Here is a 12,780-nt window from a genome sequence, read left to right as displayed (position 1 = left end):
ACCCTGTACGGTTGTAGCAGAACTTATCTGCTTTTATACTCTATCTCCCTTGCAATAAAGGCCTCAGGTGCCTTCACTTCACAAAGGAGGCTTGTCACTGAGCTATTTCACCTGTTGCAGCCGCAACTCGTACCAGGCACTGACAGCCCTGCCTGCAGCTGTCAAGGTCACTGTGAACCTTAACTTTGATAGCACAGGCTTCTTTCAAGCTGCAGCAGGTGACATCAGCGACATGTCCCAGTGTTCAGGCCACCACGATATCAAGTTCACTGAGGCTCTACACCAGGAGGGACACCTACATCTCATTCCCCATGGACAAAGTAAAGCAGAACGAGATCTGCGTGCAGTTTAGGTCACCTTACTTAAGGAAGGATATACTAGCTTTGGAGGGGGTACAGAGATGATTCACGAGGCTGATTCCGGAGATGAGGGGGTTACCTTATGATGATAGATTGAGTAGACTGGGTCTTTACTTGTTGGAGTTCAAAAGGATGAGGGGTGATCTTATAGAAACATTTAAAATAATGAAAGGGATAGACAAGATAGAGGCAGAGAGGTTGTTACCACTGGTCGGGGAGACTAGAACTAGGGGGCACAGCCTCAAAATACAGGGGAGCCAATTTAAAACCGAGTTGAGAAGGAATTTCTTCTCCCAGAGGGTTGTGAATCTGTGGAATTCTCTGCCCAAGGAAGCAGTTGAGGCTAGCTCATTGAATGTATTCAAGTCACAGATAGATTTTTAACCAATAAGGGAATTAAGGATTATGGGGAGCGGGCGGGTAAGTGGAGCTGAGTCCACGGCCAGATCAGCCATGATCTTGTTAAATGGCGGAGCAGGCTCGAGGGGCGAGATGGCCTACTCCTGTTCCTAATTCTTATGTTCTTATGAGACAGCTCTAGGCACTGGCTGCATGGCAAGCTTCCCCAGGGTACAACGTGCCATAGACTGCACGCACATTGCCTTACATGTTCGCAATCACCAGCCTGATAATCTGTTATGGGTGATGAACTCAGAAGTGCCAATTGTTATGTGACAATCCCATGGCGTGAGCTAGAGACTGTTTACATAACTTCGAATACCAGTCTTTTATTGTGGTCACTATGAAATTCAAGTTTTTATAATTTCATAATTTCATCAGCAATTCAGTCTGTAGACTCAGGTTAGTTACCTTCAATTACTTCAGTTCTGTTCTGACCCAAAAATAGGATTCAATGGCTCCAATATTCGCTTGGAGCTGGGAAGAGAGCGGGGTAGGGTGGATTTTATGATGGAAAATCCGGAAGTGAGGATTACCTGCACAACCTGCCAAATTTAACAGCAGGACGTCTTTTACACTTTTTCAACAGGTCTTCCGCCCAATAGCAGGCCAGATTAACAGGTGTTAGACATTGCGGGCGCGGGGGAATTGGACATCACGGGGGGGGTTCGGACATCGTGGGTGTCTCAGACTTCGAAGGGGTGTCGAACATTGCTGTGGGTGAAACATCGTTGGCGGGGGGGGGGGGACATTGCGATGGGGGGTCAGACATCACAAAAATCGGACATTGCGGGGGGTGGGACATTGTTGTGGGGGGTGGTGTTGGACAGCATGAGGGGGGTCAGACATCGCTGGCGGTTGGACATCGCAAGGGGTCAGGCATTGTAGGGGGTCAGCGGATTGCAGGGTCCGATTGCACAGAGGTAAGCTTGTTGGGCCTGGGGGAAGTGCTCCTGCTGCTCCTGGCCCACAATGAGTGCAATAAAGGCACTGACCTCATGGATCCAGCTCTTCTCATCTCCTTTTGCCTGATGGGATTTCCGAAGTCCGGGAATCCCGACCTCCATGTGTTAAAAACAGATTGGGAAGGATTGGAGACGGGTTGGGGTTGGGTTTGTGAATTTTAACATTTTTACCTCCCACCCAGCCCCAACCCACATGACCTTGGGGATTAAAATTCGCCCCAATATCTCAAAATAACACACACATATCTATATATATATATATATATATAAAGTTATAGAACAACCAGTAAATTACATCATCGTCCTCTTGTTCTTTGTTCAGGCACTTTTCTGAATGACTCTAAAATTGCTTATCACTGAAGATAAAGTTAGCTTTTGCAATTAAACAAAGCTTGAAATCTTTAGAACATTCTTAACGTTGTCTCAATTAAAGCTTACCGAAAAGTGCAAACGTCGCGACTGGAAAAGGGGTGGAGCCAGCAGCAACGAGCAGGCTCTCCAAAAGTGAACTCGTTCACAATCATTTTTAAAGCCATAGTACGCTGAAAACAAAAGAAATCCTGCAACCCTTTGTATCATTCTTACCTCCAAACAATTGTCATTTCTGACGTTTGCTGTGAGCTTTTCATCCTAACTTTGTGTTATACTCATAATAAATGGACAGACCGAGTACTGTGTGTAATGAGCAAGTGTGACCTTAGTTCCTTTATTGTAGTTCCAGAGTGCAGGTATCTCGTGGGTGGCCTGCTTATATACTGTGCTCCCAAGGGATGAAGGCCCTCTGGTGGACAGGTGTGATGCAAGTTACAAGGTTACAAGGAGTTAAATGCATAACTCTTTGGACAGAGAGAGGTGTAATGACCCAGAATACATTGGGGCACCAGTCGAAAGTCCGAGTTTATCTGTGCCTCTCTCACTGCTGGTATCAACCCTAAACAGCCATTCCTCCGCATTCCTTTAAGTTATGAATACACTCCCCACATAACTTCTCACTAAATTTATTACAGTGTTGTAACTGCTTGATCAAGACTTGACAGGTTATATATTACCTTTGAACCACCATGCCCTTTTTGGTCTAAGGCCCCCATCATCGAAGAGGGCTCTAACCACTTAAATAGTGTCTTTGTGTCTGAATGTGTCCAATGCAAATTGTGATCCTTGGTGTTCAAGGACAAGTTTTGCTAAATTCTCATCTAGATTAAGATTTTGATTCTGTCATGGCATAATAATTTGCTATAACGTGCCAGCACTGAAGGTCAGTAGAAGGCTCGAAGCACTACCCTACCTATCAGAGAAATCAGGGTGCAACCCATAAGTCTCTGTTCTATGATACATAGAATGACATAGAATTTACAGCACAGGAACAGGCCATTCGGCCCAATTGGACTATGATGGTGCTTATGCTCCACATGAGCTACCTCCCACTCGACTTCATCGAACCCAATCAGCATACCCTTTTATTCCTTTCTCCCTCATGTACTTATCCATCTTCCCGTTAAATGCATCTATGCTATTCCCCTCACCTTCTCCTTCTGGTAGCATGTTCAACAATCTCACCACTCTCTGGGTAAAGAAGTTTTTCCTGAATTCCTTATTGGATTTATTGGTGACTATCTTATATTTATAACCCCTATGGACTCCGCCATAAGTGGAAACATCTTCGCTACATCGACACTATCAAACGCCTTCATAATTTTAAAGACCACGATTCGATCACGCCTTTAGGTCAACATAAACACTACCTTTCTAAGGTGCCTGTAATGTATGTACATAAGGTCTGCCCACCAACAGGGGGCACTACCATCGGAGGTCCTAGGGTCATAGGTACACTCATGCTAGGCCCGGTATATAACCTGAATTTCACCTTTGTATCTTCAATTCTGGAAGCCATTAAAAACTGACCAGGTTACACTTGGTCACTGGTTCACAGTACGGAGTTCATTGTATCATTTCATACACCACAACTGACGACGAGGCAAATACGAACCCACGCAAAAGTATGGCGAGCACAGCACGATCGAGTACTGTTGGAATTCTCGAGAGATTCAATGAGGGAGAGGATTGGGGAGATTTCACGGATCGTCTTGACCAGTATTTCGTGGCAAATGATCTAAACAAAGACAAGGATGCAGAGAAGCGCAGGACATTTCTTCTCACCGTCTGTGGCCCCACAATCTATGCATTCGTCAAGAATCTGCTCTCACCCACTCTTCCTACAGAAAAGGATTACAAAGAATTGTGTGCTCTAGGTCGGGAACACAGTAAACCCACAGAAGAAATCCTCATATCCAGATATCGTTTCTATACGCACGTTCATCCAGAAGGCCAGGACGTAGTGGCATTTGTTGCCGACCTGAGATGTCATGCAGGGCCTTGCACATTTGGGCCTGTGTTGGAAGACATGCTGCGTGACATTTTCATGATCGCCGTCAACCACGAGGCAATCTTAAGTAAGCCGCTGGCTGCGGAAACGCCGGATCTCAGCAAGGTCATCACCATCGCCCAGGCTTGCATGTCCACGCAAAAAAGCACGGAGCAGATATCGCGACAAAACAGGAACTCCACGGCAAGTACTGTGCACAAATTTGTATTGACGGCCGGCAGAGCTGCACATGGCGGGGCCTACTCGACTGCGTACGCGAGCTGCTCAAAGCCCTCCATCGGGCGCAAATCCGAGCTCAACGTGTTGGCGCTGCAGGGGTAATCACCGACCCCTTCAGTGCCGCTTCAGGCAGTATGTATGCAGAGGGTGTGCGAAGACGGGGCACCTTCAGCGGATGTATCCACAGCAGAGCAAGCGAGCTGCGACACACCACGTGGATGATGATCAATCCAGCGTGGATGTGGCAGTGCAGCTCGAGGCATTTGAGAGCTCCGAGGAGGAAGTGTATAGCATATGTGCGTTCCTAACAAAGAGCCAACCGATTATGATGGAGGCAAAATTACTAACAAAAGCCAACCAATAATGATGGAGGTAAAATTAAACAGCATGCCGGTATCCATGGAATTAGACACAGGTGCGAGCCAATAGATAATGAGCCAGAGGACTTTCGAAAAGTTGTGGGAGATCAAGGCAGAGAGACCCAAGCTGAGTCTGATAAATGCGAAGTTGCGTACCTACACCAAAGAGCTCATACCAGTGATCAGTAATGCAGCAGTAAGAGTGTCGTATGAGTAAGCGGTTTGTGATCTACCATTATGGATTATCCCGGGCAATGGCCCATCATTATTCGACAGGAGTTGCTCGAGAAAATAAAATGGAAATGGTACGCTATCAAAACTTTGTCATTAGCGGATGATGATTTGGGTCTCAAGTGCTGAGCAAATTTCCCTCACTGTTTGAACCGGGAATTGGCAGCTTCTAGGGAGCCAAGGTGCAGATTCACCTTGGCCCAGACGCAAGGCCCATCCATCACAAAGCCGCACATGATGAGAGAAAAGTACGAGCTCGAATTGGACAGGCTACAACGCGAGGGGGTCATCTCACCGGTCGAATTTAATGAATGGGCCAGCCCTATTGTTCCGGTGTTAAACAGCGATGGCACGGTCAGGATTTGTTGTGACTACAAGGACACGATCAACCGAGTTTCAAAACAAGATCAGTACCCGCTACTAAAACTGATAACCTGTTTGCAACGCTAGCCGGGGGAAAATCGTTCACCAAATTGGATCTAACGTCGGCCTACATGACACAGAAACTGGTTGAATCATCAAAGAAACTTAAGTGCATCAACATGCACAAAGGACTGTTTATTTACAACAGGTACCCTTTTGGCATTCTTTCGCCAGCAGCCATATTTCAGAGAAACATGGAGAGCCGATTGAAATCCGTCCCCAGGACCGTGGTATTCCAAGACAACATCCTAGTTACAGGTCATGACACCGCCGAGCACCTGCACAATCTGGAAGAGGTTCTGCGTCGTCTGGACAAAATGGGATTCAGGCTGAAATATTTGAAGTGCATTGTTATGGCACCAGAGGTCGAATTCCTTGGCCGAAAGATTGCTGCAGACGGAATCAAGTCAACAGACGCGAAAACAGAGGTCATCAAAAATGCGCTCAGGCCCCAGAATGTGACGGAGCTGCGTTCATTCCTGGGTCTTCTCAACTACTTCGGTAACTTCTTACCCAAATTGTGCACAGTATTAAAGCCTTTGCACAAGCTGCTCAGGAAAGGAGACGACTGGGTGTGGGGTGAACTTCAAGACAGAGCCTTTGAGAAGACTAGAAATCTGTTGTGTTCACACAAGCTACTGGTACTGTATGACCCATACAAGTGTCTAGTTTTGACCTGTGATGCATCGTCCTATGGGGTCAGCTGTGTACTCCAGCAAGCCAATGAGTCAGGCAATCTACAACCAGTTGCATACGCGTCTCGAAGTCTGTCCAAGGCGGAAAGAGCCTACGGCATGGCAGAGAAAGAAGCTTTAGCATGTGTTTATGGGGTTAAAAAAAATGCCCCAGTACCTGTTTGGGCTTCGCTTTGAGCTGGAAACCGATCACAAGCCACTTATATCGTTGTTCTCAGAACATAAAGGTATCAATACCAACACGTTGTCCCGCATCCAGAGGTGGACGCTAACATTATCTGTCTATGATTATGTCATTCATCATAGATCAGGCACCGACAACTGCACTGATGCATTGAGCCGGTTACGGTTGCCCACACCGGAGGTGGAAACGCCAATGCCCGCAGAGCTACTCATGGTCATGGATGCCTTTGAGAGTGAAGGGTCGCCTGTCATTGCTCAACAAGTTAAGACCTGGACCAGCCAGGATCCGACCCTATCGGTTGTAAAAAGTTCTGTTCTTAACGGGGACTGGTCGACCGTCCCCAAGGAAATGGGTGATGAAACCAAACCGTACAGCCGTCGCAAAGATGAGCATTCCATCCAGTCCAACTGTTTACTGTGGGGTAATCATGTTGTAATGCCCAAGGCAGGGCGAGATTTGTACGGGAGTTACAGAGTACGCATCCCGGTATTGTCATGATGAAGGCTTTCCCCAGGTCAAAAGTTTGGTGGTCTGGCATTGACTCGGACTTAGAGTCATGCGCGCATCAATGCAGCATTTGCATGCAGTTAAGCAATGCCCCAAAGGAAGCTCCGCTCAGTCTGTGGTCATGGCCATCCAAACCGTGGTCTAGAATCCACATCGACTTTGCGGGCCCCTTCCTCGGTAAAATGTTTTTTGTGGTGGTAAATGCATTCTCCAAATGGATAGAATGTGTGATCATGTCATCCAGCATTTCCACTGCTACCATTGAGAACCTGAGAGCCACGTTTGCCCCACGTGGTCTGCCAGACATCGTTGTCAGTGACAACGGACCGTGTTTCACGAGCCTGGAGTTTCAAGAGTTCATGAAATTCAATGTCATAAAACACGTCAGGTCAGCCCCGTTCAAACCCACGTCCAATGGTCAAGCGGAGCGGGCAGTTCAAACCATCAAGCAGAGCCTGAAACGCGTAACTCACGGTTTCTTGCAACACGTCTGTCACGCATACTGCTCAGTTACAGGACAAGGCCACACACGCTCACCGGGGTCCAGCCTGCGGAACTATTGATGAAGAGAGGCCTCAAAACCAGGCTCTCTCTAGTCCATCCTGACCTTAACGATCATGTCGAAACCCGACGTAAACGCCAGCAGTGGTATCACGACCGTGCCGCAGTGTCACGCGACATATCTGTAAATGACCCAGTGTATGTACTTAACCATGGTCAATTGTCCAAGTGGCTCCCAGGCAATGTTATGGATAAGGAGGGTAACCGGGTGTATATAGTTAAGCTCAAGAATGGGCAGATGTGCAGGAAACACATTGATCAAATCAAGCTAAGACACATTGACGAACTGGAACAGTTGGAAGAAGACACCGCGAACTTAGACGACCAACCAACTCACGTCCAGCATCAGAAGAACCCACTGTGGTCAACGCCCAACCCCAAGTCGTGAGAGACTCGGAAAGCACTGGGATTGTACTGAGACGGTCAACCAGGGAGCGAAAGGCTCCGGACCGTCTGAACTTGTAATTATGGACTTGTGCCAAGAACTGGGGGAGGGGAATGATGTAATGTATTTACATAAGGTTTGCCCACCAACAGAGGTCCTAGGGTCATAGGTACACTCGTGCTGGGTATATAACCTGAACTTCACCTTTGTATCTTCACTTCTGGAAGCCATTAAAGACTGACCGGGTTACATCTGGTCACTGGCTCACAGTACGGAGTTCATTGTATCATTTCATACACCACAGTGCCAACTGTTAAGAGGATTGGTGTTCTTACTTATAAGTTGCTCCTCAAAATAACATGGTTCACAGCAGTGAATGTAGATGTTCACAGATTTATTAAGCATACATTAATAACTATTATTGACAAAAATTAAACATACCCTTAACAGCAACACTTACAACAACATCGTGCGAGCTTTAGCCAGGAAATTTAAAACACATTAAAGTTCTGAGCTTGGTATACTTGATTGGTCAAACCTTCGAATTCCAAAGTATCTGTTCTAACACACATGCTTCATACCTTTTTCCACCACTTGTACGTGACATTAGCCTCGTTCCGTAGCATTACCTAATACATAGTTATCACTCAACACTGATTTGATTGTCCTGTCCTTGCAGCACACAGATCCGAATCTCCCCAGCTTGTTACACTCCCTAACTTTCTCAGGTAGGTCCTTTACCTTTCAAGGCTTGAGTGAACAAAGAAAGCTTCTCTGCCCTTTCGTGTCTGTGCAATAACTGATGATTGTTATAGGCCAATCACCTCAGCTCCAGGACATCGCTGCAGGAGTTCCTCAGGACAGTGCCCGAGGCCCAACCATTTTCAGCTGATTAGAAAACTGCAAATGTAATGCCTCTATTTAAAAAAGGAGGCAGACAAAAAGCAGGAAACTATAGACCATTTAGCCTAACATCTGTGGTTGGGAAGATGTTGGAGTCCATTATTAAAGAAGCAGTTGCAGGACATTTGGAAAAGCAAAATTCGGTCAGGCAGATTCAGCATGGATTTACGAAGGGGAAGTCATGTTTGATAAATTTGCTAGAATTCTTTGAGGATGTAACAAACAGGGTGGATAAAGGGGAACCAGTGGATGTGGTATATTTGGACTCCAGAAGGCATTTGACAAGGTGCCAAATAAAAGGTTACAGCGCAAGATAAAAGTTCATGGGGTTGGGGGTAATATATTAGCATGGATAGAGGATTGGCTAATGAACAGAAAACAGAGAGTCGGGATAAATGGTTCATTCTCGGGTTGGCAATCAGTAACCAGTGGGGTGCTGCAGGGATCCCAACTATTTACAATCTATATTAACGACTTGGAGGAAGGGACCGAGTGTAACGTAGCCAAGTTTGCTGACGATACAAAGGTGGGAGGAAAAGCAATGTGTGAGGAGGACACAAAAAATCTGCAAAAGGATATAGACAGGCTAAGTGGGTGGGCAAACGTTTGGCACTTGGAGTATAATGTTGGGAAGTGTGAGGTCATGCACTTTGGCAGAAAAAAATCAAAGAGCAAGTTATTATTTAAATGGAGAAAGATTGCAAAGTGCAACAGTACAGCGGGACCTGGGGGTACTTGTGCATGAAACACAAAAGGTTAGTATGCAGGTACAGCAAGTGATCAGGAAGGCCAATGGAATCTTGGCCATTATTGCAAAGGGGATGGAGTTTAAAAGCAGGGAAGTCTTGCTACAGTTGTACAGGGTATTGGTACACCTGGAATACTGCGTGCAGTTTTAGTTTCCATATTTACGAAAGAATATACTTGCTTTGGAGGCAGTTCAAAGAAGGTTCACAAGATTGATTCCGGAGATGAGGGGGTTGATTTATGAAGAAAGGTTGAGTAGGTTGGTCCTCTACTCATTGGAATTCAGAAGAATGAGAGGTGATCTTATCGAAACGTATGAGGGGGCTTAACTGGGTGGATACAGAAAGGATGTTTCCACTGATAGAGCCGACTAGAACTAGAGGGCATAATCTTAGAATAAGGTGCCGCCCATTTAAAACTGAGATGAGGAGAAATTTCTTCTCTCAGAGGGTTGTGGATCTGTGGAATTCGCTGCCTCAGAGAGCTGTGGAAGCTGGGACATTGAATAAATTTAAGACAGAATTAGACAGTTTCTTTAATGATAAGGGAATAAAGGGTTATGGAGAGCGGGCAGGGAAGTGGACCCGAGTCCATGATCGGATCAGCCATGATCGTATTAAATGGTGGAGCAGGCTCAAGGGGGCGTATGGCCTACTCCTGCTCCTACTTCTTATGTTCTTATGTTCATCAATGATTTTCCCTCCATCGTAAGGTCAGAAGTGGGGATGTTTGCTGATGATTGCACAGTGTTCAGTTCCATTCGCAATGCTTCAGATAATGAATCATAGAATCATCGAAATTTACAGCATGGAAGGAGACCATTTCAGCCCATTGTGTCCGTGCCGGCCGACAAAGAGCTATCCAACCTAATGCCACTTTCCAGCTCTTGGTCCATAGCCCTGTAGGCACTTTAAGTGCATGTCCAAGTATTTTTAAAATGTGGTGAGAGTTTCTTCCTTTACCACACTTTCAGGCAGTGCGTTCCAGACCCCCACCACCCTCTGGGTGAAGAAATTTCCCCTCATATCACCTCTAAACCTCCCTACAATTACTTTAAATCTATGCCCCCTGGTTGTTGAGCCCGCTGCCAAGGGAAACAAGTCCTTTCTATCCACTCTATCCAGCCTCCTCATAATGTTATACACCTCAATCAGGTCTCTCCTCAGCCTCCTCTGTTCCAAAGAAAACAGATCCAGCATCTCCAATCTTTCCTCATAGCCAAAATTCTCCAGTCCAGGCAACATTCTTGTAAATCTCCTCCGCACCTTTTCCAGTGCAATCACATATTTCCTGTAATGTGGTAACCAGAACTGCACACAGTACTCCAGTTGCAGCCTAACCAGTGTTTTATACAGTTCAAGCATAACCTCCTTCCTCTTGTATTCCATACCTCAACTAATAAAGGCAAGTATTCCAAATGTCTTCTTAACCACCTTATCTAACTGGCATGCTACCTTCAGGGATCTGTGGACCTGCACTCCAAGGTCCCTTTGTTGCTCTACACTTTACAGTGTCGTACCATTTAATGTGTATTCCCTTGCCTTGTTAGACCACCCCAAATGCATTATCTCACACTTATCGGGGTTGAATTCCATTTGCCACTGTTCTGCCCACTGACCAGTACATTGATATCTTCAATGTTTCATTTCCTACATTACAACAGTGACTACACTTCAAATAAAGTAATTAATTGGCTGTAAAGATGTCCTGAGGTCATGAAAAGTGCTATATAAATGCAAGTCTTTTTTTTAGGTTTGTAGCTGGAGCTGATGTAAATGCATTGACAATTCTGGTAAAATCTGCAGTGATTAAATTGGTGAATTTGTGAGATTTCTTCGTATTCTAACCTGGTTCCGGTCTATCCTCGGAGCGAGTTCCAGGATTTTGACCCAGCAATGATGAAGGAACGCCAATATAGTTCCAAGTCAGGATGGTGTGTGACTTGGAAGGGAACGTGGAGGGGATGGTGTTCCCATGCGCCTGTCGCCCTTGTCCTTCTGGTCTACTGGGTTTACCTGCAGCCTTTTGGCTCCAGATCACGTTTAAAGTGTTATGTATAGAACTTGGAAGCCCTGTTCTTGAAGTTTCAATTACTAATTAAGTGTCAGCTGTGGCTCAGTTGGTAGCACGCTTGTCTCTGAGTCAGAAAGTTGTGGCTTCAAGTCCCACTCCAGAGGTTTGAGCACAAAAACATCTAGGCTGACACTCCAGTACAGTGCTGAGGGAGTGCTGCACTGTTGGAGATGCCATCATTCAGATGAGATCTTAAATCAAGGCTCCATCTGCCCTCTTGGGAGATGTAAAAGATCCCAGGGCACTATTTTGAAGACAAGCAAGAGAGTTCTCCTGCTGTCCTGGCCAACATTTATCCCTCAACCAATATCACTAAAACAGATTATCTGGTCATTTATTTCATCGCTGTTTGTGAGACCTTGCTGTATGCAAATTGGCTGCCACATTTCCTACATTACAACAGTGTCTACATTTTAATAAGTACTTCTTTGACTGTAAAACACTTTGGGATGTGCTGAGGTTGTGAAAGGCACTATATAAACCTATGTGAGAACACCACCATAGGTCAGGGCTATAAATAGAGCTGGAGCGCCAGGTCCTGGAACATCGTGGGCAAAGGTGCAGCGAATGAGGGTATGGGGCCCAGAAGAGCTGAGGGCCTGCCCTCACTGCGATATGTGTGCGCACTAGGTCTGTGCAGCAGAGCTAGTCTCCAGTCGTCCTGGTTCAACCCTTGCCACTGGACCAAGACCTAGCCCTGTCAAGCCCGTGTGGTGGCTGGTGTGCAACGGTCACCACACGTTAAAAAAATCCACGCACAGGCATCTTCCACCCCCTCAATTGGAGTTCAGGACTGGAACATCGGGTTCTTCGTTGAAACATCTGTGAACTCTTGTGGAAGCAAGTCTTCCTCATTCGAGGGACCGCCTATGATGATGATAAATGCAAATTCAGGTTGAAGGACAACCTTAGCAGATATTTAACTAATTGCCTTTTATGTAGCAAAATAAACATGTCCATTACTCCAATTTATAGTTGGCACTTTAGAAAAATTAATTTTGTACCTATTTTAATTGCAACCTCTTTCTGCTTTAATACAATTTTTAAGAGGGGAATTGTTGCTATTTTTAAGAGTGTAGAAGAATGAGTGTTAATTTGTCACTGGTGTATTATGGTAGTGTTATCTTGGACATTGAGTATAAGATCAACTTCCAATAAGTAGAGCCCTGCCAATGCTGTGATATACTTCAACTGACTTTGTAAACTCTGATATGAATTCCATCAGTCAATAATATCTACCTCAGTACCTTGGGTTCTCTGATTGTTTAATATTGGCATGCTGCAAATTGTATTATCATAAGTGTGTTAACGAAGAGATGTTAATAGTTCATCATCCTCTTTGATGAGTTTAGCAAGAAGTGCTTGACTCATTCATTACAAGCGTATA

The 12,780-nt window shown here is 45.5% G+C and overlaps 1 protein-coding gene across 4 annotated transcripts in view; it reads right to left on the bottom strand.

The window, feature by feature from the left end:
- Positions 1–12,780, bottom strand: part of pla2g10 (phospholipase A2 group X) — a 66,215-nt gene that overhangs the window by 39,837 nt on the left and 13,598 nt on the right. Inside the window, exon 1 of one of the 4 annotated variants that reach the window (XM_070901206.1) lies at positions 8,112–8,177. The exons of 1 other annotated variant lie outside the window; for it this stretch is intronic. The gene's annotated coding sequence lies outside the window, so the exon portion shown is untranslated. Of the gene's footprint in view, positions 1–2,161; positions 2,197–2,308; positions 2,433–8,111; positions 8,178–12,780 lie in introns of those variants that run through there. 2 more of the 4 variants (XM_070901204.1, XM_070901205.1) reach the window with 2 other exon arrangements.

Source organism: Pristiophorus japonicus, chromosome 15 (genome assembly GCF_044704955.1).
Source record: "Pristiophorus japonicus isolate sPriJap1 chromosome 15, sPriJap1.hap1, whole genome shotgun sequence".
In the NCBI taxonomy this organism is placed as follows: Eukaryota; Metazoa; Chordata; class Chondrichthyes; family Pristiophoridae; genus Pristiophorus; species Pristiophorus japonicus.
Note: the sequence above shows the minus strand (reverse complement) of the source record. Positions and strands in the feature narration are given on the sequence as shown.